Here is a 27,726-nt window from a genome sequence, read left to right as displayed (position 1 = left end):
CTGCACCAACCACAATTTGCACCTTTTTGTCCCCGTGTCCCGGGTTCTCCGTGGGTGCTGCCTGGTCATCTGTGGGTTCCCTCCAGTGTTGAGAGCCCCCTTTGCCTCCTCAGTCTGAGTTGAGGCCCCAGGTCCCTCCTGGGTCCAGGCAGTGCCCCTTTGACACAAAACTTGACTTTGCTTGAACCAAGGCCTGTTTGACGAATCCAGCACCAGAACTCTCCTGAAACTAACATCTCTTCATGGGATATCCAGTGCATCATTCATGAACCCACAGATATCTTCCTTTGGTGCATTTCTGCAGACTTCATTCAACCGGGGACTCTTTTTTGTACCCTGTTCTAGGTTGGCAGGGGCTCCTGTCCTTCCTGGAACTTCTTACTTCTGGACTTGGTCTCCTCTCTTTGCAGGTCTTCAGGTCCAGGAATCCACCATTTGTTGTTTGCAGTCTTGCTTTGTTCTTGAAATAACTCTAATCACGACTTGTAGTGTGTCCTAAGGAAACTTGCAGTAATTTACTCCTCCTTTCCTGGGCTCTGGGGTGGTTTTCTTACTCTCCCAGTGATTCTCTACACACTACACTTGTCTATGGGGGAATTCGTGATTTGCATTCCACTTTCTTAGTATATGCTTTGTGTTGCCCCTAGACCTATTTTCTCCCATTGCATTCTATAGCATTTCCTATTGTTTGCACTGTCTAATTACTTACCTTTTTTTTGTGTCTAGTGTATATATTGTGTATAATACCTAACACCAGAAGAAGTATTGCCTCTAAGATATTGTTGGCCTTGTGTCACTTAAATAAACTACCTTTGTTTTTGGTAACACTGAGGGGCATATTTATACTCTGTTTGCGCCGGAATTGCGTCTTTTTTTTTGCCGCAAATCCGACGCAAAACTAACTCCATATTTATACTTTGGCGTTAGACCCGTCTAGCGCCAAAGATCTTGGAGTTTGCGTCATTTTTTAGCGTGGACACCTTCCTTGCGTTAATGATATGCAAGGTAGGCGTTCCCTTCTAAAAAATGACTCCGAGGCATGTGCGCCGTATTTATACTCCCGGGCAAAAATGACGCCTGGGAGTGGGCGGGTCAAAAAAAATGACGTCCAACCGCTTTTGCGTCATTTCTTAACGCCTGGTCAGGGCAGGCGTTAAGGGACCTGTGGGCTCAGAAGGAGCCCAGAGGTGCCCTCCCATGCCCCCAGGGACACCCCCTGCCACCCTTGCCCACCCCAGGAGGACGCCCAAGGATGGAGGGACCCATCCCAGGGAACTTAAGGTAAGTTCAGGTAAGTATTTCTTTTTTTTTTTTTGTGGCATAGGGGGGCCTGATTTGTGCCCCCCTACATGCCACTATGCCCAATGACCATGCCCAGGGGACAGAAGTCCCCTGGGCATGGCCATTGGGCAATGGGGCATGACTCCTGTCTTTGCTAAGACAGCAGTCATGTCAATGGAGGGTGGGAGTCATAAAAAATGGCGCAAATCGGGTTGAGGCAGATTTTTTGCCTCAGACCGACTTGCCCCATTCTTTGACGCCCAAGCTCCATTTCCCCCTACGCCGGCGCTGCCTGGTGTGGGTCATTTTTTTTTACGCACACCAGTCAGCTCCGCCGGCTAACGTCATTCCATAAATAAGGCGCCCGCATGGCGCTTTGGAATGGCGTTAGCCGGCGTGAAATTTTTTTGACGCACAACTGCGTTGGCGCAGTTGGGCGCCAAAAAGTATAAATACGGCCCTGAGTATTTTCTTTACTTGTGTATAAGTGCTGTGCAGCTATAAGTGGTATTGCAGGAGCTTTGCATGTCTCCTAGTTCAGCCTAAGCTGCTCTGTTATAGCTATCTCTATTAGCCTAATCTGCTAGAACACTACTACATTTCACTAATAAGTGATAACTGGACCTGGTATAAGGTGTAAGTACCCAAGGTACCCACTACAAACCAGGCCAGCTTCCTGCACCCTCCCAAACTTTTTGGATCAAAAAAGTTTTTAAAAAATTTCAAGTCCCCACTCAACATGGGACTTTGTCACTTTTTTGAAAAAAACTACGAATTTGCACTTTTTGATATTTTCATCCAAGTAGTCAAAATGTCCCATTCTGACATGGGAACCGGCAAAAATGTCAACTTAAACAAAAGTTGAATTATTTTCTAAGTCCCATCTCAGGATGAGATGGGACTTAGAAAAAAAATTTACTTTTAAAAAAGTCAAAAGTTCTTCCAAGTCCCCACTCAGAATGGGACTTTGGCACTTTTTTAAAGAAAACAATGCATTTGCACTTTTTCACTTTTTTGATGAAAAAAAGTTGACTTTTTTTCTAAGACCCCACTCCTAATAGGACTTTCTCACTTTTTTGACAAAATTGAGGAATTTGTACTTTGTCACTTTTTGGATGAAAAAAGTCAAAAAAATGTCTAAGTCCCCACTCAGAATGGGACTTTGTATCTATTTTGAAGAAAACAATGAATTTGATTGTTTTCACTTTTTGGACAAAAAAGGCAATTTATTTCTAAGTCCCCACTCAAAATGAGACTTTGTCACTTTTTTGCCAAAAATTATGAATTTACACTTTTTCATTTTTTGGATGAAAAAAATATAAATATTCTCTAAGTCCCCACTCAGAATTGGACTTTGTCACTTTTTTGATGAAAATGATGAATTTACATTTTTTCGCTTTTTGGATGAAAAAAGTTGACATTTTTTTCTAAGCACCCACTCAGAATGGGTCATTGTCACTTTTTGGAAGAAAGCAATGAATTTGCACTGTCACACTTTTTGGATGAAAATTGTTGACATTTTTTCTAAGTCCCCATTCAGAATGGGACTTTGTCACTTTTTTGACAAAAACTATGAATTTGCACATTTTCACTTTTTTGATGAAAAAAGTTGACATTTTTTCTACGTCCCCACTCAGAATGGGACTTAGTCAGTTTTTTACACAAAAAATACCCTGGTCAGTTGCAAAACATTAAGGGAGAAAGTTGTAGTTAGGGTTTGTAACAGGTTTGTCATGTAGCATGGCCGTTGATATTTTAAGTTGGTTGTGACTCATAAGTGTTTGTGGTATGCTCTGAGTTCCTATCCTTGAGTAATGTCTCCTCAGCACTTGGTTGTTAGACATGACTATCTTGTGTTTGGCTCGTGGACCTGGTACATATGATTTGGATTCCAAACCATGCGTTGTGTAGTGCACCATTGTATCAGTGGGCTATCACTAGAGGGGACATGACACATCCTCACAACACAATGGGGTCAGATTTGGTGGCAACAGGGTAGCACTACAGAGCCTGGACATCCCGTCCCTATTGATATGTAACATTGCAGATGATGTACCATGCTTAGGCTCTTTTAAATTGATAAGTGACAATGCACAACACGTCTCCTAACTTGGCAGCACTGTCCTGCAACATTTAGACTATGCACGAATGCCCCATGTGTGACATGTTTCTGAGCAACCCTTTGTTGTCCCCTGCGCCAGTTGCTCATATGCAGCCGTGCACCTACACTACCTACCTTGCACAAGGGTACTTGGCTATCTGCCTTATGGAGGTGGATGTATCTCTGCAAGAAGGGACACCACCCTATACATATGCCGTTTTGATGCCCATTTGACTCTTTCTGTGTGTGCAGCAGTATGCAGCGTTCATTGGTGACACATTCATCTCAGTTTAGAGCACAGTCTACTTCCTTATTGTAACCTGCATACAGGACCCCTGGGTTGGTGTTTGTTGTTGGCACTGCATCAGGTTTAAGGTGACAGCTACATCTAAGTCAGCATCATCATGCTATGTATCTTGTGGTGACAGAGCTGCAGTGAGAAACTTTGCACACCCCTTCCACACTATACAGCATGAGAGGTGGCCAATTTACAATGTGGCTTCAAGTCGTTACGAAATGGTCATCTGCCAAGTTGTACATACAGTGCAGGCCATGGCAATGGAACTGTGGGCTATTACATAGGCCCCTTGGTGTTCCAGAGTGGCAGTTAATGTTTATGGCAGCCATGAGATGTCCAAGGGTGTGTATCCTATTGTCACAGGATGATCAACATAACTACCATGGTCTCTCCTATCTTCCCAAACATTAATGTGCATTTATACTGTCAACACATGCACAATGTAGGCTATGAGATGGAACTCAGCTACTTAGCAAATGTGTCCCTTGGGACAGTGCATGTGTGGTCAGTGATGTCCTGTTTTCTCCTATTGGGACCCACTATGACATCCATGATCTGCACTGTCTGAAAGTGACTCTGCTCCCTTTTGGGACATTTATTGTATCTGATACAGACATGATGGTGTTGTGAGTCAGTGAGTGTTGCATGTGAGTTTGCACTACATTAGGTGTGGTACCACTTCTCGCACATCTGGCACATGGTATGTGATGGGCATTGATCTTTTATTCCTATGTGTGTGAGCCAATGCGACAGGCAGATATCTCTGCACACTACAGTTAAGTTAGGTATGTGTTGATGAGATGTAGTTGAAATAGGCGCAAGTTGTGTGGTGTTTGATACTTGTTCTGGCAGTGATTTGCACGGCATGACTTGAGGCTTCTGTGCCTATTTGGAAGTTCCATGACATGGGCATGGTGTATGCCATTGAGATGTCTCTGCTATTCTTTGTTTGGTGTAGTGTGCGTGAAGTGTACGTAGTAGGCAACCTGTGGGCACTTGTAGTGGTCTGTGTAGTTCTGCTGTTAGCAAAGGGTACATGTCTGCACCTGTCCTTCCCGTGGTGTGCCTCTCAAGTTGTGGGTGTGTTACATACATGTGAGTGTATGTATTAGTGTTGTTCACTGATTATGCTGTACTGCAGCATGGTGCATATGTGTTATCACCTGCACATGTGTGTTACCTGGCCATATGTTACTGTAATGGTGTATGTCTTGTGTGTCCGACAGGGTTGGTATGTTGGTGTGTGCATTGCTAGATTTGTTGACTTACCCACAAGTAGGCCATTTACAAATTGTCCATCCTGGAATTGTTAATTGATCCTGCTGTGCCAGAATATGTAGGCATCATGGACACTCCCAGGATACTTGGCCAAAAGGCTTATGAATAGTCCCCGGTGGTCAACTATGCCCTGCACATTAATGGAATGTGTGTGCTTGCGATTCCGGTATAAGTGCTCTGTTGCTGCAGGTGGTACCAGCTGGACAAGAGTGCAGTCAATTGCATCCAGCACATGCAGGACGCTATGGATTTGATAGAATCCCTGTTTGTTCTCCTGCTGCTTTTGCCTGGTGTTGGGGAAGCTGATGCGACAGGGTGTCAGGGAGATGATAGAGTCTAACAGCTTTGGCAGGAATGGAGAGAACGACAGCTGTGAGACACCAGCAACCAGTGCAGCAGTTGTTCAGAAAGAACCACTTGCCAGCATGCACAATACAGCGAGCAGCTTTGTCACAGGTGGTATGTTCTGTGGGGTCTGCAGGCTGGCTGTAATTTGTGGCTCAATGTGGTGCAGCAGGTGTAGTATGGCTTGCGGGTTCAGTCTGTAGTTCCTAATAATGTCCAGGTCCCTGAGGCCAAGGAGGGTTGTCCTGGTTCTGAAGACCTTCTCCTGCCTTCTTCGTTGCCTTTGTGGGCCACACTGTCATGGTGGTGAGTGCAGGAGTTGTTGCTATCCTCTGCGCCGTCAAGCAAGCTGGATCATTATCACCTCCATCTTCTTATGTGGGTTGTAATGTTGCCGCAGTATGTTCTTCTTAAGTAGTGGTGTGTTTGCCTCATTTTAATGCCTGCCCTGACCCAGGCGTTACATTTTTATGCAAATCGGTGTTAACGTCATTTTTTGGGTCGGCCTCCCCCCGTGCTTAATTTTTGCCCAGGTGGATAAATACCGCGCTAAGGTGAGTCATTGTTTGGACAGGAACGCCTACCCTGCATCTCATTTAGGCAAGGAGGTTTCACGCATTAGAAAAATTATATTAACACCAATGTTTTGATGCCAGGCGTGTCTAGCTTCAAAATGTACGTCAAAATATAAATATGGCGTTGAGTTTGCGCTGAATTAGCATAAAAGAAAATTATGCTAATTCAGCACAAACAGAGTATAAATAAGCCCCTTAGTATTTTTAGGCCCACATAGCATACCAAAAGACTTACTGTGCTTTATTTTAAACCCAGGGAAGACATAAAGGGGGTGATTCTAACCCTGGCGGTCGGTGTTAAAGCGGCGGCCAACCTGCCAACAGGCTGGCGGTCAAAAAAATGGAATTCTGACCCTGGCGGGAACCGCCAACACAGACAGCCACTTTAACACTCCGACCGCCACGGCGGTACAAACAAACAGCGCGGCGGTCACCGCCAACAGCCAGGCGGCAGACAATGTACCACCCACACTATCACAACTCACCAATCCGCCACCTTTTCCGGGGCGGGAGCACCGCCGATAAAAACACGGCGGAAACAGACTATGAACGGGAAAACGCACACCACTACGCACTCCAGGAGGAAGGAGGACAGCATGGAACCCGAATTAAACATCATACCTGCTCTCGTCTACCTTCTCATCTACCACGAGTACGAAGTCCGGCGCAAACGACAACGGTGAGTACTGCACCTACGACACACGGGAGGGGGAGGACGAAAGGTTACGGCCACACACATATGCGACCCCCCCCCCCCCAACTATGTACACACCAATGCAGAGCAACAAGTCACAGTGACACCACCCAAACACCCCTGAAAAATGCTATGACATAATCAAATTTGGAATAAATATTTATGTACCAAAAAGCTCCTCAAAATTATCGTACAACCATGAAAGATATTTACAAGAAAACAAATGATATACACATCAGTGTATAACTGAAGTAACAAGTCCTGCACATCCTACGAATTCATCATGTCCGTGGGCCAAACCTTTGAGAAACAAGGGCAAAGCCCACACAGGAGACCTGAGTCCTTTGGAGAGAACACTGCAGGGGCATCAGATGTAAAAACTACAGGCACCTCAGGGGGAAGGGAAGGGGGGGGGCACCACAGCCACATGAGTCCACGACGCCAGATCCACGAGGAGCCACCATGCCCACTGTACCATCCTGGGGAGTGCAAAGCCACAGTTTCTCAATGTCTCTACAGTGGGTGGGCTGCCCACTGTACCATCCTGGGGAGTGCAAAGCCACAGTCTCTCAATGTCTCTACAGTGGGTGGGCTGCCCACTGTACCATCCTGGGGAGTGCAAAGCCACAGTCTCTCAATGTCTCTACAGTGGGTGGGCTGCCCACTGTACCATCCTGGGGAGTGCAAAGCCACAGTCTCTCAATTTCTCTACAGTGGGTGGGCTGCCCACTGTACCATCCTGGGGAGTGCAAAGCCACAGTCTCTCAATGTCTCTACAGTGGGTGGGCTGCCCACTGTACCATCCTGGGGAGTGCAAAGCCACAGTCTCTCAATGTCTCTACAGTGGGTGGGCTGCCCACTGTACCATCCTGGGGAGTGCAAAGTCACAGTCCATCAGGTGGATGACAGTCTCCACTGGTCAAGGAGGAGGCATGGTGGGCACAGTGAACCATAAACAGTGCTTGAGACGGCGGTGCCCAGCGGAGCGGTGCTTGAGACGGCGGTTCCCAGCGGAGCGGTGCTTGAGAAGAAGGGCCCAGCGGAGCGGTGCTTGAGACGGCGGTGCCCAGCGGAGCGGTGCTTGACAGGAAGGGCCCAGCGGAGTGGTGCTTGACAGGAAGGGCCCAGCGGAGTGGTGCTTGACAGGAAGGGCCCAGCGGAGCGGTGCAGAGACGGCGGGGCCCAGCGGAGCGGTGCTTGAGATGAAGGGCCCAGCGGAGCGGTGCTTGAGACGGCGGTGCCCAGCGGAGCGGTGCTTGAGATGAAGGGCCCAGCGGAGCGGTGCTTGAGACGGCGGTGCCCAGCGGAGCGGTGCTTGAGACGGCGGTGCCCAGCGGAGCGGTGCTTGAGAAGAAGGGCCCAGCGGAGCGGTGCTTGAGACGGCGGTGCCCAGCGGAACGGTGCTTGAGATGAAGGGCCCAGCGGAGCGGTGCTTGACAGGAAGGGCCCAGCGGAGCGGTGCTTGACAGGAAGGGCCCAGCGGAGCGGTGCAGAGACGGCGGGGCCCAGCGGAGCGGTGCTTGACAGGAAGGGCCCAGCGGAGCGGTGCAGAGACGGCGGGGCCCAGCGGAGCGGTGCTTGAGATGAAGGGCCCAGCGGAGCGGTGCAGAGACGGCGGTGCCCAGCGGAGCGGTGCTTGAGATGAAGGGCCCAGCGGAGCGGTGCTTGAGAAGAAGGGCCCAGCGGAGCGGTGCTTGTGATGGCGGGGCCCTCTTCAGCGGTGCCTATCTTCACGGCGGGGCCCTCTTCAGCGGTGCTCTTCTGCACGGCGGGCCCTCTTCAGCGGTGCTCTTCTGCACGGCGGGCCCTCTTCAGCGGTGCCTATCTTCACGGCGGGGCCCTGTTCAGCGGTGCTCTTCTGCACGGCGGGCCCTCTTCAGCGGTGCCTATCTTCACGGCGGGGCCCTCTTCAGCGGTGCTCTTCTGCACGGCGGGCCCTCTTCAGCGGTGCTCTTCTGCACGGCGGGCCCTCTTCAGCGGTGCCTATCTTCATGGCGGGGCCCTGTTCAGCGGTGCTCTTCTGCACGGCGGGCCCTCTTCAGCGGTGCCTATCTTCACGGCGGGGCCCTCTTCAGCGGTGCTCTTCTGCACGGCGGGCCCTCTTCAGCGGTGCCTATCTTCACGGCGGGGCCCTGTTCAGCGGTGCTCTTCTGCACCGCGGGCCCTGTTCAGCGGTGCTCATCCAGCAGGTCAAGGGAGCCAGACCTGGCCTGGACTCCCTGCTCAGTCGCCCTCGGACCGTGACATTTCTGGACCCTTCGGGGACGGACTCCTGGCCTCTTTAGTGTCCTCCTTCCCAGCTGGGATGTGACATGTGGGGTCCACCTTCTCCGCGCTCCTGCTGCCCTTCCGCTCCTTTGATGGGGCTCTCGGGCCCTTGACTCCCCTAGATGGTGTGGCTGGTGAAGTGGCCGCACATTGCTCCTTGGGGGCAGCCCTGTCAGTCCTCGCACGGCGGCCCTTGTTTTTGCGGGTCCTCTTGCCGGGGGGGGGAGGCAGGACGTGTCCTTGCTGCTGATCGATGTGTCACTGCTGGCAAAGGGTGGACTCCAGAACCCATGCACAACAGTGACACTCGAAGCTGGGCTGGTGGTGGCTGCGGTGCTCTTGGGACTCTTTGCAGATGGAGGGGGGAGCTCATCGGAGGGAAAGAGGTCAAGATTAGCCAGGAAAAGCTTTTTAGGTCCAAGGTAAAGGGTAGGAGAAGTGGTGATGGGAGTGGAGGGAGAGGATGTGGTTGTAGGAGAGTCAGGTGTGCTGTCATTGGGTGAAGGTGCTGGTGCTGTAGGCTGCCGTGAGGTGGATGTCTGTTGGGTGGGTGGCTGCCTGCGTTTGTGTGTCTTGGAAGAGGGGGTGACAGACACAGTGGGAGAGGACACAGGGGACGTGTAAATGGCAGTGGGGGTGGTGACTGCACAAGTGTGGACTGTACTGGAGGGTGAGCTGGTGATGGAAGCACTGGCTGATGTTGGGGTGCATGCATGTGTGAGTGTAGACGTCACAGGGAGGGAGGTGTGAGACGAGGAGGAGTGGGACACAGAGGTGGTTGTGACTGCTGGAATGTCTGCATCTGTGTGTTGTTTGGGTGAGTGTTTGTGGGATCTGTGGTGCTTGTGTCTGGATGAGCTGCTCTTGGGTGTTGAGGTGTGTGCAGGCTGGTCTGATGGTGTGGATGGGATAGGCTGAGGAACAGGAGACAGAGACAGGCTGGAGGCAGTAAGAAGAGGGAGGCTGGAAACAGGGACAATGGCTGCCGTCAGTGCTGAGGCCAGAGCAGTGAACGCTCGTTGATGGGCAGCCTGACCCGAATGAATGCCCTCCAGGTACGCATTGCTCTGTTGCACCTCCCTTTGCACACCCTGGATGGCATTCAAAAGGGTCGTCTGCCCAACAATGAGCGTCCTCACCAGGTCAATGAGCTCCGCACTGAGGGCAGCAGGGGCAACAGGGGCAGGGGCTGAGGTGCCTGGGGCGAAGGAGACGCGCGCCTTCCTGGGCGAGCGGGCACGGAGCGTAGGCTGAGGGGCTGCTGGGAGGGCGGTGCTGGTGCGCTGGGTGGCGGCTGTACCTGTAGAGGCGGGGGGCCCGGATGTTGCCGCCACCGCTAGGGAGCTCCCATCCGAGGACGTGTCTGAGTCGCTGGTGTCACCACTGGTCCCCGTTGTGGTGCTCCCCTCGCCCTCCGGATCACTGGTGCCCTCGGTGTCTGTTCCTGGGCCCACCGGGGCCTTGTGTCCTGCAGCTCCCTCGTGCTCCGATGCCAAATCTCCTCCGCCTGATGATGCTAATGCACACATGCACAAGAAGATGAAGAGAAAGGGTGGGGGGAGAAAAAAGAAGACCAGGTTGAGTGCATGCAATGTCAACACCGTTGGCGGAGAGGACAGACACAGGAGCCTCATGCACTAAGCCGCGCATTCGGGGTACACTACTCAGTACTACTGACTAGGACAACAGGCCAAGAGACGTCAAACGCGCACATGGGTGATGCTGGACCATCAATGGCTGTACTTGTCACCCTACAGAGGTGGGGGCCGGGGGCACAGGGCCATGCCTAAGGGAGAGGACTACACTACAGAAAGCGCCCTGGCCTAATGTCACCCACAGCCCTCCTCCCCCACCCAGACGCCTCCACTGCGCAGAAAGATAGGAGAATGTGCTGATACTCACCCCCTTGTGTCTGCTGTGATGTCTTAAAGCGCCCATCCAATTCAGGGTAGGCCACCGCCAGGATCCGGGACATCAGGGGGGTCATGGTGCGACTGGCACCCCTCCTAGGTTGGGAGGCCATCCCCAGCAGTGTTTCTGCGGTCTTCCTTGTTCCGCGGCGGATGTCCTCCCACCTCTTGCAGCAGTGGGTGCCCCGTCTGTTGTGGACCCCCAAGTTCCGGACTTCCTTGGCGATGGCACGGCAAATCTCGATTTTCTGATGGGCGCTGACCTATTTGACATGTACAGGGTGGAAAGGAGGAAATCATTAATGACCTGCATGTTAGATGTGATTGCCCCCCCCCACCAACTTTGCCATATGGCACATGCTCTCATCTGTCGTGCGTTGCACTCCTCATTCGCCCCCCACCCCACCAACTTACATCCACCCCAATCCACACAGGCATAGCCCATTCGATGTGCACCCGGTGTACTCACTTGTTGGTCTGGAGGACCGTAGAGTAGCGCATACTGGGGGAGGACCCCATCCACGAGCTTCTCCAACTCTTCAGACGTGAAGGCAGGGGCCCTTTCCCCAGTCACAGCAGCCATTGTCACTTCCAGACCGAGGTCACAGCAGCACTTGCAGTATAGGTCCTCTCCTGTGGATGATCAGGTCTCGAGTGATCAATCAGCTAGGAAATGGCGGTCACGCCCGCGGCGGTGCGTACCGCGGCGGTGCGTACCTCGACCGCCGGCGCACATCGTCATTGGCTCCTGAAACCCATAGGGTTCAATGTTAACCAATGCGGCTTTGCGCCGCGGTCTTCGACCGCCTACCGCCACGGTGTGCCCCGCCAGCGCATTGACCTCACATCCCATTGTCCCACTTCACAGGTCAGGCAGCCGCCATTTCAAGGGCCTACATGGCTTAATTTTGACTGCGACACACAGGCCTAGGCCTTGCATTGCCACACATACACGCCTTTCAACCCATTGCCATTCTTTAACTGTGCAAGCTGTCTGTACGTACCTGTGGTTTGCCTGACTCTGTGCTCCATGTTGTCCTTCCTAGGCACCGTCCGCTGGGACTTGCGAGGAGAAGGACGAATCCTCGTGTGTACCGACCGCTGGTGGACCTGTCGACAATTGAAGAACGCCATATAATACTTCGATACAGACTTGACCGTGCCACTATCCATGAACTGTGTGCCCAGCTGGAGCCAGCCCTGATGTCCCCCATCCGCCAACCCACAGGGATTCCCCCTCTGGTGCAGGTTTTGTCAGTCCTCCATTTTTTGGCAAGTGGGTCATTCCAGACAACAGTGGCCATGTCATCTGGAATGTCTCAGCCTATGTTTTCAAAGATTTTGAGCAGAGTGTTGTCTGCCCTGATGAAACTCATGCGGAGCTACATCATTTTCCCAGAGGAGGGTGACTTGCCTACAGTGAAGGGTGATTTCTATGCCCTTGGACATATCCCCAACATCATTGGTGCCATTGATGGGACCCATGTGGCTTTGGTACCCCCAAAAGACGATGAGCAGGTGTACAGAAACAGAAAAAGTTATCATTCGATGAATGTCCAGGTGGTCTGTTTGGCTGACCAGTACATCTCCCATGTAAATGCCAAGTTCCCAGGGTCAGTGCATGACGCATATGTTATGCGAAATAGCAGCATCCCCTATGTGATGGACCAGCTACAGAGACAACGTGTGTGGCTAATAGGTGACTCTGGTTACCCCAACCTGCCTTGGCTACTGACCCCAGTGAGGAATCCCCGGACCAGGGCAGAGGAACGGTACAATGAGGCCCATGGGCGAACTAGGAGGATCATCGAAAGGACCTTTGGCCTCCTGAAGGCCAGGTTTAGGTGCCTGCATATGACAGGTGGATCCCTGATGTACTAACCAAAGAAGGTGTGCCATATCATCGTGGCCTGCTGTATGCTTCACAATCTGGCATTGCGACGTCAGGTTCCTTTCCTGCAGGAGGATGGTGCAGATGGTGGTGTTGAAGCAGCTGTGGAGCCTGCGGAGAGTGAAGAGGAGGAAGACTCAGAGGACGACACAGACAACAGGGACAGAGTAATAGAACAGTATTTCCAGTAGCACACAGGTAATAATCACCCATGCCATTTTACATTTCCTGAAAGCCTCCTGCATCTCAACTTTGTCGATTTCCCCCCAGAACTATAAACATGATGTTTGATTTTCCCTTCCCTTTTCTGTGCTGTATGAGCCACTGCGTGACCTCGGCTTGGTTGGCCCATGGACTAATGCTAAGTTACCTCGGTATGTGTAATTCACAATGTTAAAAATACGTAACTGATATGTAATGTGTCATACATTTGTAAATAAGACAGGCTGAGTCCTGATTGATTTCAGTGCAATGTGTGATTTATTATTAGTGCATAGATATTGGTACATGATAGTGAAACAGTGATGGGTGGGGGTGGAGTAATGTCCATGGCAGAGTCCAGTTCTCAGTCTCACAGGTGCATTGTCCATATGCCTGTGGCAGGATGGAGCAGGGGCAGTTCAAGCTTTGACAGGGTGGCAATGTTGAACAGTGGGAGGACTTCAGGTGGTATGTGATGCTGGCGGGGGTCTTGACATCCTACTCTGTCGGTTTTTTTGATCTCAGGCTCCTTTTGCGGGGTGGTTGTTGTTCAGCAGGAGGTGGGGTTCTGGTGGGCTGTCGTTGTGGTGGGGCCTCCTGTCCACTAGCGCCGGCGGAGGTGGTAGGCTGTTCCTGTTCCTGGCTAGTGACAGGGGCCCTGTGTGATACCACATGGTCCCGAAACGTGTCCTCTATACGGTTCAGGGCCTGGACTATGCTCCCCATAGCGGTTGAGATGTTGGTGAGTTGGTCGCTGAACCCCATGTAGCGTTGCTCCTGCTGTGCCTGGATCTCCTGGAACCTGGCCAGTACCGTCGCCATCGTCTCTTGTGAGTGGTGGTAGGCTGCCATGATGGTGGTGAGGGCCTCTTGGAGAGTGGGTTCCCTGGGCCTCTCCTCCCCCCCCTGTCGCACAGCAGCCCTCCGAGTTGCCCTGTTTCCCTGGGCCTCTGTCCCCTGGACGGTGTGCCCACTCCCACTGCCCCCAGGTCCCTGTTGTTGTTGGGTTGGTGGGTTACCCTGGGGGCCCTGTAGTGGTAGACACACCGCTGCTTGACCTGTCCTAGAGACAGAGGCATGGGCTCGCTGGGTGGGAGCTGTGCTGTTGTTCCCAGAGGGGGTTGGGTCTGCAGTGGCCTGTGTCTGGGTGAGGGGAACCGACTGCCCAGAGGTCCCCGATGGTCCGGGCTGGTCATCAGGGTCCAGGTCGACAGAGCTGCTGTCATCACTAGGGGCCTGTTCCGGGGGTGGGATGGACATTTCTGGTCCCTCCTGACCGGTGTGTTGTCGTTCGGGTCCTGCATGGGGTAAGAGGGTATGGTTATTGTTTCTGTGTGTGCATTAGCTTGCGTTTTATGGGTGCCCTTGTCCCCCAGTGCTGGCATTCCCTTGGGGGAGGTGTTGTGAGGGTGTTTTGTGGGGGGGGGGGATGGGTATGTGCAGTGGTCATGCTTAGGTGATGGGTGTCCATAGTTTGGGGATGGCATGCAGGGGTTGGTGTTGGGGGGGTTGTGCTGGAGAGACATTCTCAGGGAGGATGTGTGCTGGGGGGTTGGGGGTGAGGGTGGGGGTTAGCATGCTGGGGGGGGTGAAGTGGTTGGCCTTGTACTTACCAGAGTCCATTCCTCCGTGTACTCCAGCGAGGCCATCAGGATGCAGGATGTTGAGTACCTCTTGCTCCCATGCTGTGAATTCGGGTGGAGTGGGTGGGGGTCCCCCGCCAGTCTTCTGCACTGCGATGTTGTGTCGCGAGACCATCGATCGCACCTTGCCCCGTAGGTCGTTCCATCGTTTGCAGATGTCGTCCCTATTTCTGGGATGCTGTCCCACCGCGTTGACTCTGTCCACGATCCGCTGCCAGAGCTCCGCCTTCCTTGCTATGGTGGTGTGCTGAACCTGTGAGCCGAAGAGCTGGGGTTCCACTCTTATGATTTCCTCCACCATGACCCGAAGTTCTTGGTCCGAAAAGCGTGGGTGCCTTTGTGGTGCCTTGGGGTGGTGTGTATGAGGTGTGGGGTGGTGTATGTGATGATGTGTGTGTTGGTGTGTGGTGCTTTGTGCTTCTATGTGGTGTGTGTGATGTTGTGGTGTGCCTCTGTGTGTCTGGCTATCTATTCTCTGATGTGTCTCTCTCTCCTTCGTCTCTGGTTTTTGTTGGTAGGGGTTTGTGGGTGATGTGGGTGTGTGTTTTATATGGTATTGGATGTGTGGGAGTGGTGTGTGTATGTGTTTCAGGTGTGTGCCTTTCAAATTGTCCAATGTGGTAGGGGTTTGTAAAGGTGTGTGTATTTTGACCGCGGCAGTGTGTACCGCCATTGGAATACCGCGGTTGAATGACCGCCGCGTGGATTTGCGGGTCATAATGGGATGGGCGTATTTCTGTTGGCGTGGCGGTGGAGGTTTGGTTTTCTCCAGTTTACCGCTGGCCGCTGATGTGGCGGACTGCAGTGGAGGGCGGATTTTTGGAGGTTTTGCAGTTGTGGGTCAGAATGTCGTGGCGGCTGACCGCGGCCGCGGCGGTATTGTGGCGGCCTTCTGACCGGTGGTAAGCGGCTTTTACCGCCGAGGTCAGAATGACCCCCAAAGTCACATAAGGTGTTTAGGGCTTTCTGCAAGCTGTTTGCTGTTCTAGTTAAGATAACAGCGTTGTCTGCAAAGAGCAGTAGAAGGATATAACGAATGCCCACTCTTGGGAAATCCAGCTTTTCTTGCAGTAGGTGGGCTTCAATGCAATTTATATATACGAAACAAGAAAGGGGACAATATATATATATTTATACAGTATATATATATATATATTTATATATTCCTAGTGCACGCCCTCTGTTGATACTTTTTGGGGTGCACGCTCTCCCCCCTGGGCTTTTCTGGATCTTAACCAAGGTGTTCCAATGCAACCTCCGAAGAAGAGTGACCAGCGGCTCCTCCACCCCATGTTTTCTAGCATGCTCCAGAGTTTGGCGCCATTGACAGTGTCTAAAGCACATGAGAAGTCCATGGCCATCATTACAACCCTGGCGGTCGGTGATAAAGTGGCAGTAATACCGCCAACAGGCTGGCGGTAAAGAAAATGGGACCATGACCATGGCAGAAACTGCCAACACAGACAGCCACTTAAACACTTCGACCTCCACGGCGGTAGCAACAAACACCGCAGCGGTAACTGCCAACAGACAGGCGGAAGACAATGTACCACCCACCCTATCACAACCTGCCGATCCGCCAGCTTTTCCGGGGCGGTACCAATGTCATCAAAAGCTTGTCGGAAACAGAACTTGGAAGGGAAAGCACTCACCTCTTGACAAGCAACGAAGAACCAGGACGCCATGGAGCCCGAGCTGCAGGCGTTCCCCATGCTGGTGTATCTTCTTATACATGACAGATATCAAAGGAGGCGGCGACGACCACGGTGAGCACTGCACCTAGCACACAGGGGAGGGGGAAGAAAAACGAGAGTGACACACACACACAACACCCCCACCCCCACCCTCACCCACAACACCATACACACAAAAACATGCAGCAACATTACATTTACACACCGTAACCTCCTGGAAGAATGCAAGGACAAAAGGAATAGAGTGGTAATAGTGATATTTTGAAATATGCTGATATAGCTAACGATTAGAAAAACAGTACATACAAATATTTGCAATATGTACAGAAGGTCGTACACTGTCCTTTGCAAATGTCCAAAGCCCACTGGGCCGAAAAATCATGGGCGAAGCCCACACTTGACTCCTGCCTCAAAACCGAGAGAACACTGCAGGAGCATCAGGTCGAAAACACACAGGCACCTCAGGGGGAAGGGGAGGGGTGGCACCTCAGCCGGAAGATGGTGCTACGCCACTGCTCCTGGAGGGGGCAACATGCCCACATCGATGTCCTGGGGAGTGTAAAGCCACAGTCTCTCAAGTGGGTGGTTTGCCCACTGCTTGGTCCTGGGGAGTGCAAAGTCACAGTCTCTCAAGTCTCTCAAGTGGGTGGGTTGCCCACTGCTCGGTCCTGGGGAGTCCAAAGCCGCAGTTTCTCAAGTGGGTGGTTTGCCCGCTGCTTGGTTCTGGGGAATGCAAAGCCACAGTCTCTCAAGTGGGTGGTTTGCCCACTGCTTGGTCCTGGGGAGTGCAAAGCCACAGTCTTTCAAGTCCCTCAAGTGGGTGGTTTGCCCACTGCTTGGTCCTGGGGAGTGCAAAGCCACAGTCTCTCAAGTGGGTGGTTTGCCCACTGCTTGGTCCTGGGGAGTGCAAAGCCACAGTCTCTCTACTGGTTCTAGAGGGGGCCTTGTGCCCAGTCTGCTTCATCCTGCCAATGATAGTGATAGTGGATCCATTTCTCCACTGGTTCCTGAGGGGGCCTTGTGCCCAGTCTGCTTCATCCTGCCAAGGATTGGGTGAGTGGATGCATTTCTCCACTGGTTCTGGAGGGGGCCTTGTGCCCAGTGATGCTGCACTTGGGTTGTGGAAGTACACATTCCCTCATCTGGGTGTCTGAGGCACGAGATTTGCAGGGAACAGGTAGCATGATACTCCATGGAGGCAGGGCCAGACTCCATCCTGTGGCGACTAAGGCTACAAACTAGTGGTAGTGCCGATGCTGGTGGAGGTGCTTCAAGTGGTGGTGGGAGGGTCCAGGCTGTCTCCTGCAGTACTGGACGGCTGCCCACTGGGATGCTGCTGCTGACAGTTGTAGTGGCACCGGCTGGGCATGTGGCGGTGCTGATGGCGGTGCAGGTGGCGGTGCTTGCGGCGGTGTCTGCGGCGGGGATGCTGCCAGTGCTGCCCATGGTTCAGCTGCTGGTAGTGGTGGAGAGAGACACCAGGCCGTCTCCTGCAGCCTTGGATGGCTGCCCACTGGTGATGATGCTGCTGACAGTTGTTGTGGCAGCGGCGGTGCAGGTGGCGGGGCAGATGGTGGTGCAGGTGGCGGTTCCTGCAGCAGTGCTTTCTGCGGTGCAGGTTTTGGTGCTGTCGGTACTGATGGTGGGCACCAGTCACTCACCTGGAGCCTCCGAGGCCTGAAGTGCCTGGCCTTGGGTTTACTTCCCCTTCCCCGCCTTGGCAGATGCTGCTGGGACCTTGGCACTGGCAGCTTGAGTTTTTGCTTCTTGGCCGTGCTGCATGCTGGCCCCTTCTTCACCTTTGCATGTGGCGGAATGGGTTGGTCCTTTGCAGGGGTCGGTGGCACACTGGCTGCCCTGACGGGAGCCTCCTTTGATCCTCTGGGACTTGCAGGTACCACAGCGGCCGCCGACTTGGTGGCTTAGGTGCTGGCCTGGGATCTTGACACCCTGGCCCGAGGGTAAAGACTGAGGGGGGGGGAGGCGTAGGGAAGAGCTCAATGTTTGGCAGGACATTTTTTTTAGATACACTGGGACGGGAAGATGGAGAGGGTTTGGGAGTGGAGGAAGAGGAAGTGATTGTAGGAGGTGTACGTCTGCTGAGTGTGGGTGAAGGTGCATGGGCTGGATGCTGTTGTTAGGTGGATGGCTGTTGGGTGGGTGGGTGCTTGCGTTTGTGTACTTTGGGAGGTTGGGTCACAGACACCCTGGGAGAGGACACAGGGGATGTACACATGCTTGTGGGGGTGGTGACTGCTCGTGAGGGGTGTGTTGTGATGGGCGTGCTGGTGATGGAGGCAGTGGATGAAGATGTATTACATGCAGGTGTGAGTGGAGACGCTACTAGGAGGTAGGTGGAGGAGGAGGGGGACACAGTGGAGGCAGTGGATGTTGGTGTGTTTGCATGGGCATGGTGCTTGTGTGACTGCCTGTGAGATGAAGTGTGGTGCTTATGTTTTCCTGAGCAACTTTTGTGTTGTAATTTGGGTGCATGCTGTTCTGAAGGTGTGCTTGGGATAGGCTGAGGTAGAGGGAATTGGGTCTGGGTAGTGGAAGATGGAGGGGGGAGGCTGGACACAGGGACAATGGCTGCCATCAGTGCTGAGGCCAGAGCCTGAAATGCTTTCCGTTGGGCCGCCACGCCAGAGTGAATGCCCTCCAGGTATGCATTTTTTTGGTTGCAAATGTCCTGCTACACCTTGGATGGCATTCAGTATGGTTGACTGCCCAACAGAGAGGGCTCTCATGAGGTCAATAGCCTCCTCACTGAGGGCAGCAGGGCAGACTGGGGCAGGGCCTGAGGTGCCTGGGGCGAAGGAGATGCCCACCATCCTGGGTGAGCAGGAACGGGAAACATGCAGAGGGGCTGCTGGGAGGGCGGTGCTGGTAGGGGGGTGGCGGCTGTACCTGTTTTTGCGGTGGGCACAGAGGTGTCTGCCACCGCCAGGGAGCTTCCATCGGAGGAGGAGTCGCTGTCAGTAGTGTCCCCTCCTGTCCCCGTCGTGAAGCTCCCATCGCCCTCCGTCCCACTGGTGCTTTCAGCCTCTGTGGACTCGGCCTCCAGGCCCATGTGGGATGCAGCTCCCTCCGTCGCCGGTGCCTCTGCTCCTCTGCCAGATTATGCTAATGCACACAAGGATAGGGTGACAAAACAACAAGGGGGGGAGAGACAGAGGATACACTTGGTCAATGCCAGCAACAACACTTCCGTTGGCATACACAACACACAGTGAGCTGCCCTATGCACTAGGCCATGCCCAACCAGTCACTAAGATAGTCATCAGCCCACGGAGTACAATGCCTAACACCAGCATCTGCACACCTGACAACCACAGGACCCTGCCCAGTAGTAGATTACCACTTACCCCATTGGGGTAGGAGTGTGCCAGAGCCTACAAACAAAGGACCTACCCTGCCATGATCGCCCTGGCCTAGGGGCACCCACAGCCCACATCCCCCACCCAGCTATCTCCTAAAGCGTGCAAATTCGTGAATCTGAATCTGTACTCACCCCCTTGTGGCTGCTGTGATGCCCTCAAACGCCCATCCAACTCCGGCTAGGCCACCACCAGGATGTGGAACATCAGGGGGGTCATGGTGCGACGGGCACCCCTTCCACGTTGGGAGGCCTGACCCAGCTGGGCCTCCGCCGTTTTCTTGGTCCAGTGGCGCAGGTCCTCCCATCTCTTGCGGCAGGGGAGCTCCACCTGTGATAGACCCCCAGGGTCTGCATCTCCTTGGCGATGGCACGGCAAATCCCCTTTTTCTGGTGGGCGCTGACCTGGAGGGAAAAGACAGCAGAAAAGGAAATCACTCACCCATATGGACCGGCATGCCCATTGCCCACCAGTTCCCACCCATGCCCTGACGCACTTACACTGACCACCTCTCATGCAGGACTCAGGCCAGGATGCCTCAGCACCCCCAACATGTGGCTTATATCCACTCCAAACATGCATTGCCCACATATCATGCTCACAGTGTACTCACCTGTTTGTCTGGCGGACCGTAGAGTAATGTATACTAGGGTAGGACCCCATCCACCAGTTTCTCCAACTCCTTCGCAGTGAAGACAGGGGCCCTTTCCCCAGACACATGAGCCATTGTCGTTTCCAGACTCAGGTCACAGCAGCACTTGCAGTATAGGTCCTCTCCTTATGACAGTCAGGTAGCAAGTGAGTGAATAGTTAGAAAATGGCAGTGACCTCTGCGGCGGTGCATACCCTCACCGCCGGCGTACATCGCCATTGGATCCTGGAACCAATAGGGCCCAATGATAACCAATGCGATGTTGCGCTGCGGCATCGACCGCCTACCACGACAGCGCACAATGCCAGCGCAATTACCTCATTTCCACTTGTCCCTCCTCACAGGTCAGGCAGCCGCCATTTCAGGGGGGCACATGGTATGGCACCTAAATGCATCACAGCAGACATTGGCACATCAACTGACTCTCTAGTTCACATACTGCTTCTGTGACGTAAATTCAGCAACATAAGTGCAATCTATGTGGAAATATGACCCTCTCCTCACCATTCTCCTCCATAGACTACAAGCGCTGAGGCAGATTATGAGATGGCAGCATCCTCTGCTGTACAGACCCCTGGTGGACCTGTCGACAATGGAGGTTAGACACATTATCAACACATACAGACTTGATTGTGAACAATCCAAGAACTGTGTGCCCAATTGGAGCTAGACCTGATGTCAGCTATCTACCAGCCCATAGGAATCCCCCCTTTAGTGCAGGTCCTGTCAGTGCTCCATTTCCTGGCAAGTGGTTCCTTTCAAACTACAGTGGCCATGGCATCATGGATGTCTCAGCCAATGTTCTCCAACGTGTTGACCAGAGTGTAGTCTGCCCTGTTGAAACACATGCGCAGCTACATCGTGTTCCCCCAGGCGGATGAATTGGCCACAGTGAAGGCTGACTTTAAAGCCCTGGGACATATCGCAAACATCATTGGTGCCATTGATGGTACAAATGTGGCATTTGCCCCCCCCCCCCCGGAGAAATGAACAGGTTTACAGGAATAGAAAAAGCTGTCACTCAATGAATGTGCAGATGGTGTGTTTGGCGGACCAGTACATCTCCCATGTGAATGCCAAATACCCTGGCTCTGTGCATGATGCCTATATATTGAGGAATAGCAGCATCCCATATGTGATGGGCCAACTCCAGAGGCACTGGGTGTGGCTAACGGGTGAGCCCAAGGTCCCCACACAGTATAAGTAGGTGTCTGGGTATGGGGATGTCCCTAAGGGTTAGTGTGTGTCTAACAATTGTTCCTCAATATTTACAGGTGACTCTGGTTACCCCAACCTCTCATGGCTATTGACCTCAGTGAGGAGTGCCAGGACAAGGGCAGAGGGACATTAGAATGAGGCACATGGGCGTACAAGGAGGATAATTGAGAGAACCTTCGGCCTCCTGAAGGCCAGGTTCAGGTGCCTCCATCTGACTGGTGGATCCCTGTACCACTCACCCAAGAAGGTGTGCCAGATCATCGTGGCATGATGATGTTGCACAACCTGGCCTTGAGACGCCAGGTGCCTTTTCTGCAGGAGGATGAGCCTGGAGATGGTCTTGTGGCAGCAGTGGAGCCTGTGGACAGTGAGGAAGAGGAGGCAGAGGAAGAAGATGTTGACAACAGAACAAACATAACACAGCAGTACTTCCAGTGACACACAGGTAAGAGACTGTAACTCCACTTAACATTTCAGTAATCTGTTGGACATTGTACATGGCAGCCTCTTACCCTATGTCTATGGCCACTGACTGTTCCCTTTGGATTCTCTATTTTCAGTCCTGTGTGCCCCATTCTGGATCCTGCTATATGAACTGCTGCCCACTAAAGGTCATCCTGTAGTATATTTCACTGTACATATAAGTTGAAATGCTTTCATAATGTTGTACTAATACATTTGAGATTCATTGCACTGACTCCAGTATGGTATTTGTTTCAAGGGTGTTTATTTTTGTGCCAATAAGTATAGGGGTATGTGCAAGGGGCTGGGGTGATGATGGAGGAATGTCCAGTTAGAGTCCAGTCTCTTGGTAAAACAGGTGCATTGTTCAATGGGACATAGGAAGGGGAGCAATGGTAGTTCAAGGTGGACTGGGTAACAGAGTGGGACAGAAGGGTAACTATCTGGAGAGTCCTATTTCCTGTCGGGGGTCTAGGCAATGTTCTCTGTCTTCTGCCTGGATCGCAGGGACCGTTTGTGGTGTGGTTCTCCTTCTGCAGGGGGTAGGGTGCTTGTGGCCTGTTGGTCCTGTGGCTGGGTCTCCTGTCCACTAGCGCCAGCAGAGGTGGAAGGCTGTTCTTGGTTTGGCTAGTGTCAGGCGCCCTTAGTTGTGCCACTGCCTCCCTCATGGTCTTGCCCATGTCAGCCAGCACCCCTGAAATGGTGTCCAGGATGGTGTATATTTTTGTTAGGTCTTCTCTGATCCCCAGGTACTGTCCCTCCTGCAGCTGCTGGGTCTCCTGTAACTTGGCTAGTACCTGGCCCATGGTCTCCTGGGAATGGTGGTATGCTCCCAGGATGTTGGAGAATGCCTCGTGGAGAGTGGGTTCCCTGGGCCTGTTCTCCCCCTGTCACACAGCAGGCCTCCTAGCTTCCCAGTTGTCCTGTGCCTCTGTCCCCTGAACTGTGTGCCCACTGCAACTGACCCCAGGTCCCTGATCAACATGGTTTGTGGGGTTGCCTGAGGTCCCTGTAGTGGTGGACACACTGCTGATTGACGTGTCCTGGGGACAGTGGCATGGGCCCGGTGGGTGGGTGCTGTGCTGGTGTTTCCTGAGGGGGGCCTCTTCTGTGGTGGGTTGGGACTGTGGCAGGGGATCCGACTGTCCAGAGGTCCCTGATGGTCCAGGTTGGTCATCCTGATCCAGGTATGCAGAGCTGCTGTCATCATTGTGGGCCTCTTCTGGGGGGGTACTGTATGTAGCTGGCACCTTCTCTCCAGTGACGTTGGGTAGGGGTCCTGTTGGGATGCAAATGCATTGTTAATGTATCTGCATGTGCCATCTTGTGCATGGATGTGTTTCCCTCTATGATTGTGATTTCCCTGTCGGCATGGCCTTGTGTGAGTGGTGATTTTGTGGGCTGGGTGAGTCTCTCTATTGGGCATGGTGGGATGATGGCTGTCCATGCAGGTCTGTGAGAGATGTCCATGCATTGGTGGTGCATGCAGGGCTTGGTTTTGGGATGGGTGGGTTGTGCTAGTGGGGTATATGTGAGTTGATGGAGTGATGGGGTGAGGGCAGGGGTAGGAGTTAGTGATGGCATGCAGGCAGGGAGGGGGATGAAGTAGTTAAGATTTGACTTACTAGAATCCAGTCCTCCTGCTACTCCTGCGAGGCCCTCAGGATGCATTATCGCCAAGACTTGCTCCTCCCATGTTGTTAATTGTGGGGGAGGAGGTGGAGGTCCACCGCCAGTCCTCTGTACAGAAATCTGGTGTCTTTATACCACGGAATGCACATTCCCCATTAGGTCGTTCCACCTCTTCCTGATGCCATCCCTGGTTCTTGGGTGCTGTCCCACGGAGTTGACCCTGTCCACTATTCTCCACCATAGCTCCATCTTCCTAGCAATGGACGTCTGCTGCACCTGTGATCCGAAGAGCTGTGGCTCCACCCGGATGATTTACTCCATCATTACCCTTAGCTCCTCCTCAGAAAACCTGGGGTGTCTTTGGGGTGCCATGGATGTGGTGTGAGTAATATGTGTGAGAATGTGTGGGGTGATGTGTGGGGTGATGTGTTGTTGTCTGTGCTGTGATGTGCGTGAATGGTGTTCTGTGCCTCTGATCGAGTGGGTGCTCCTGGCTTGTCTCTCTCAGTTAGCTATATTTTTTTTTTGTTGAAAGGTGTTGTGGGTATTGTGGGTGTGTGTTTTATAGTGGTGTGGGTGTGGTGTGAGTATGTGTGTCAGGAGTGTGTATTTTGAATTGTCCAATGTGGTGTAGTTTTGTATGTGTGTGTATTTTGAGCGTGGCCGTGTGTCTTGCCAATAGCTTACCGCGGTTGAAAGACCGCTGCGTTGATTCGTGGGTCGTGATACTGTGGGCGTATTCCTGTTGGTGTAATGGTGTGGGTTTTGCTATTGCCATTTTATGACTGACCTTTGGTCTGGTGGACTTGGGTGGGTGTCTGTATTGTGGCTGTATTCTATGTGTGGGTCATAATACCCGTGGCAGATTACCACCCCAGTTACGGTATGTTGGCGACCAACAGCACGGCGGTAGGTGGAATTTACTGCCAGGGTTGTAATGAGGGCCCAGGAACGCTAAATTTAGGGAGCCCTTCATGGACTTTGTGTATTTTCCGATGATGAGGGATAGGTTGAGGCAGTGATCCACCATGCCATTCCCCGTCTATTTGAAGTAGCCCATGCTTCAAAGAGATTGGCCTATAAGAGGCTAGGTCCTTCCAGGATGAAGGAAGGGGCCAATAATAACAGCTATGAACATGTTGTCAAGTGGTGGAGCCTGTAGGTCTGAATTCTCTTTGAACAGGCACAAAGCTGACATCGGGTCTGGCTCCAACTGGGCACACAGTTCCTGGATTGTGGCACGATCAAGTCTGTAGGTGATGATCACATGTCGCTCCTCCATTGTCGACAGGTCCACGAGCGGTCTGTACACCGGAGGATGCCGCCATCTCGTCACCTGCCCCAACGGATGTGCTCTATGGAGGAGAATAGCGAGCAGAGAGTCAACCAACACTGAGGTATGTAAACACAACTTTATATGAAAATTTTTCAAAATCGACATATGGCTGTCTTAGTGTATAATCAAGGCCTATATATGTGTAACGCATTTAAAAATAATGCCATGTGGCCCCCTGAAATGGCGGGTGCCTGACCTGAAAGGTGGGACAAGGGGTCATGAGGTAATTGCGCTGGCATTGTACACGGTCGCGGTAGGCAGTCAAAGACTGCAGCACAAACCTGCATTGGTTAACATTGGACCCTATGGGTCCCAGGAGTCAATGACGATGTACGCCTGCGGTGACAGTACGCACTGCAGCGGACGTGACCGCCATTTTCTCTCTGTTCAATCACTTGATACCTGATCTTAGACAGGAGAGGACTTACACTGCAAGTGCTGCTGTGACCTCAGTCTGGAAGGACAATGGCTCATGTGTCTGGGAAAAGGGCCCCTGCTTGGAGGAGTTGGAGAAACTAGTGGATGGGGTCCTCCCCCAGTACACGGTACTCTACGGTCCTCCAGACAAACAGGTGAGTACACTCTGAGCATGCTGTATGGGCAAAGGGTGTAGAGAGGTAGTTGCAACAAACCAATGCATACCTGGAGGGCATTCATTCTGGTCAGGCAGCCCATCACCAAGCTTTTCAGACTCTGGCCTCTGCACTGATGGCAGCCATTTTCCCTGTCTCTAGCCTCCCCCCTCCAACTTCCTCCACCCAGACCCACACCCCTGTACCTCAGCCTATCCCAAGCACACCCTCAGACAAGCATGCACACACCTCAACACACAAGGGAAGATCAGGTAAACATAAGCACCACACATCCCAGAGTCACTCACACAAGCATCATACACATGCAGACATACCAACAGCCATTGCCTCCACTGTGTCCCCCTCCTCCTCGTCTCCCTCCTCCCTCCCTCCTCCCTCCAAGTCTCATCTCCACTCACACCTGCATGCACTACATCGTCAGCCACTACCTCATCACCAGCACACCCACCACCACACCACCACACCCCGCTCACGTGCAGACACCACCCCCTCTACCATTCACACATCCTCAGTGTCCTCTCCCAGTGTGTTTGTGAGCCCACATCCCAAGGTACACAAACACAGCCACACACCCACCCAACAGCCATCCACCTCACGACAGCCTCCAGCCCATGCACCTTCACCCAAAGTCACCAAACGTACACCCCCTACAACCACTACCTCTTCCTCCACTCCCAAACACCCTCCATCTACCCGTCCCAGTGTGTCCCAAAAACTTTTCCTGTCCAACATTTCCCCTCACCTCCCCCACCCCTTCAGTCTCCTAGGGCCCGCCTCTCCAGGTCCCAACCCAGCGCCTCAGCCAAAACATCAGCGGGAGCAGTGGTGCCCGTAGTGACCGGCTTCTGGAGTGCGCCAGGCAGCAGGGCAGCCAGTGTGCCAAGGAGCCAGACCACGGACTGTCCCCCACCTCAAAAACACCAAAAGTTGGCCAGTGCCCGGCGGGAGAGAGGAAAAAAATCTTCAAACAAAGCCGCTCCCAGGGGTACAGGTGGGAGTGTGGATCCAGCTGCGCCACCATCCAAGGTGGGGAAGGGGCACACTAAAACTGGCAAGTCTGGGAAAACCTGCATGGCGGACAAGTCCGCCACCAGCACCGCTGCCAAGGACACCGCTGCCACCAGCACCACTGCCAAGGACACAGCTGCCACCAGCACCGCTGCCAAGGACACCGCCGCCACCAGCACCGCTGAACAGGACACCGCCGCCACCAGCACGGCTGCCAAGGACACCGCCGCCACCAGCACTGCTGAACTGGACACCGCTGCCAAGGACGCCACCAGCACCGCTGCAAAGGACACCGCCGCCACCAGCACCACTGAACAGGACACCGCCGCCACCAGCACCGCTGCCAAGGACACCGCCGCCACCAGCACCACTGAACAGGAAACCGCCGCCACCAGCACCACTGCCAAGGACACCGCTGCCGCCAGCACCGCTGCCAAGGACACCGTCACCACCAGCACCGCTGCCAAGGACACCGCTGCCACCAACACCGCTGCCAAGGACACTGCCGCCACCAGCACCGCTGAACAGGAAACTGCCGCCACCAGCACCACTGAACAGGACACTGCCGCCACCAGCACCGCTGAACAGGACACCGCCGCCACCAGCACCGCTGAACAGGACACCGCCACCACCAGCACCGCAGGCCACTGAACGCCAAAGATTCCAACGCTACTGAGGCCGCCACGAGCAGGATGAAGCATTCTGGGCACAAGGCCCCCTCCAGAACCAGTGGAGAATGACATCCACTACCTCTGTCCTTGGCAGGATGAAACACTCTGGGCACAAAGCCCCCTCCAGAACCAGTGGAGAGATACATCCACTACCTCTTTCATTGGCAGGATAAAGCACTCTGGGCACAAAGCCCCCTCCAGAACCAGTGGGGAGATACATCCACTACCTCTCTTCTTGGCAAGATGAAGCACTCTGGGCACAAAGCCCCCTCCAGAACCAGTGGAGAGATACATCCACTACCTCTGTCCTTGGCAGGATGAAGCACTCTGGGCACCATGCCCCCTCCAGAACCAGTGGAGAATGACATCCACTACCTCTGTCCTTGGCAGGAGGAAGCACTCTGGGCACAAAGCTCCCTCCAGAACCAGTGGAGTATCAAATCCACTACCTCTGTCCTTGGCAGGATGAAGCACTCTGGGCACCATGCCCCCTCCAGAACCAGTGGAGAGATACATCCACTACCTCTGTCCTTGGCAGGATGAAGCACTCTGGCAACAAAGCCCCCTCCAGAACCAGTGGAGTATCCCATCCACTACC

This window comes from Pleurodeles waltl, chromosome 12 (assembly GCF_031143425.1).
Source record: "Pleurodeles waltl isolate 20211129_DDA chromosome 12, aPleWal1.hap1.20221129, whole genome shotgun sequence".
Lineage (NCBI taxonomy): Eukaryota > Metazoa > Chordata > Amphibia > Caudata > Salamandridae > Pleurodeles > Pleurodeles waltl.
Note: the sequence above shows the minus strand (reverse complement) of the source record.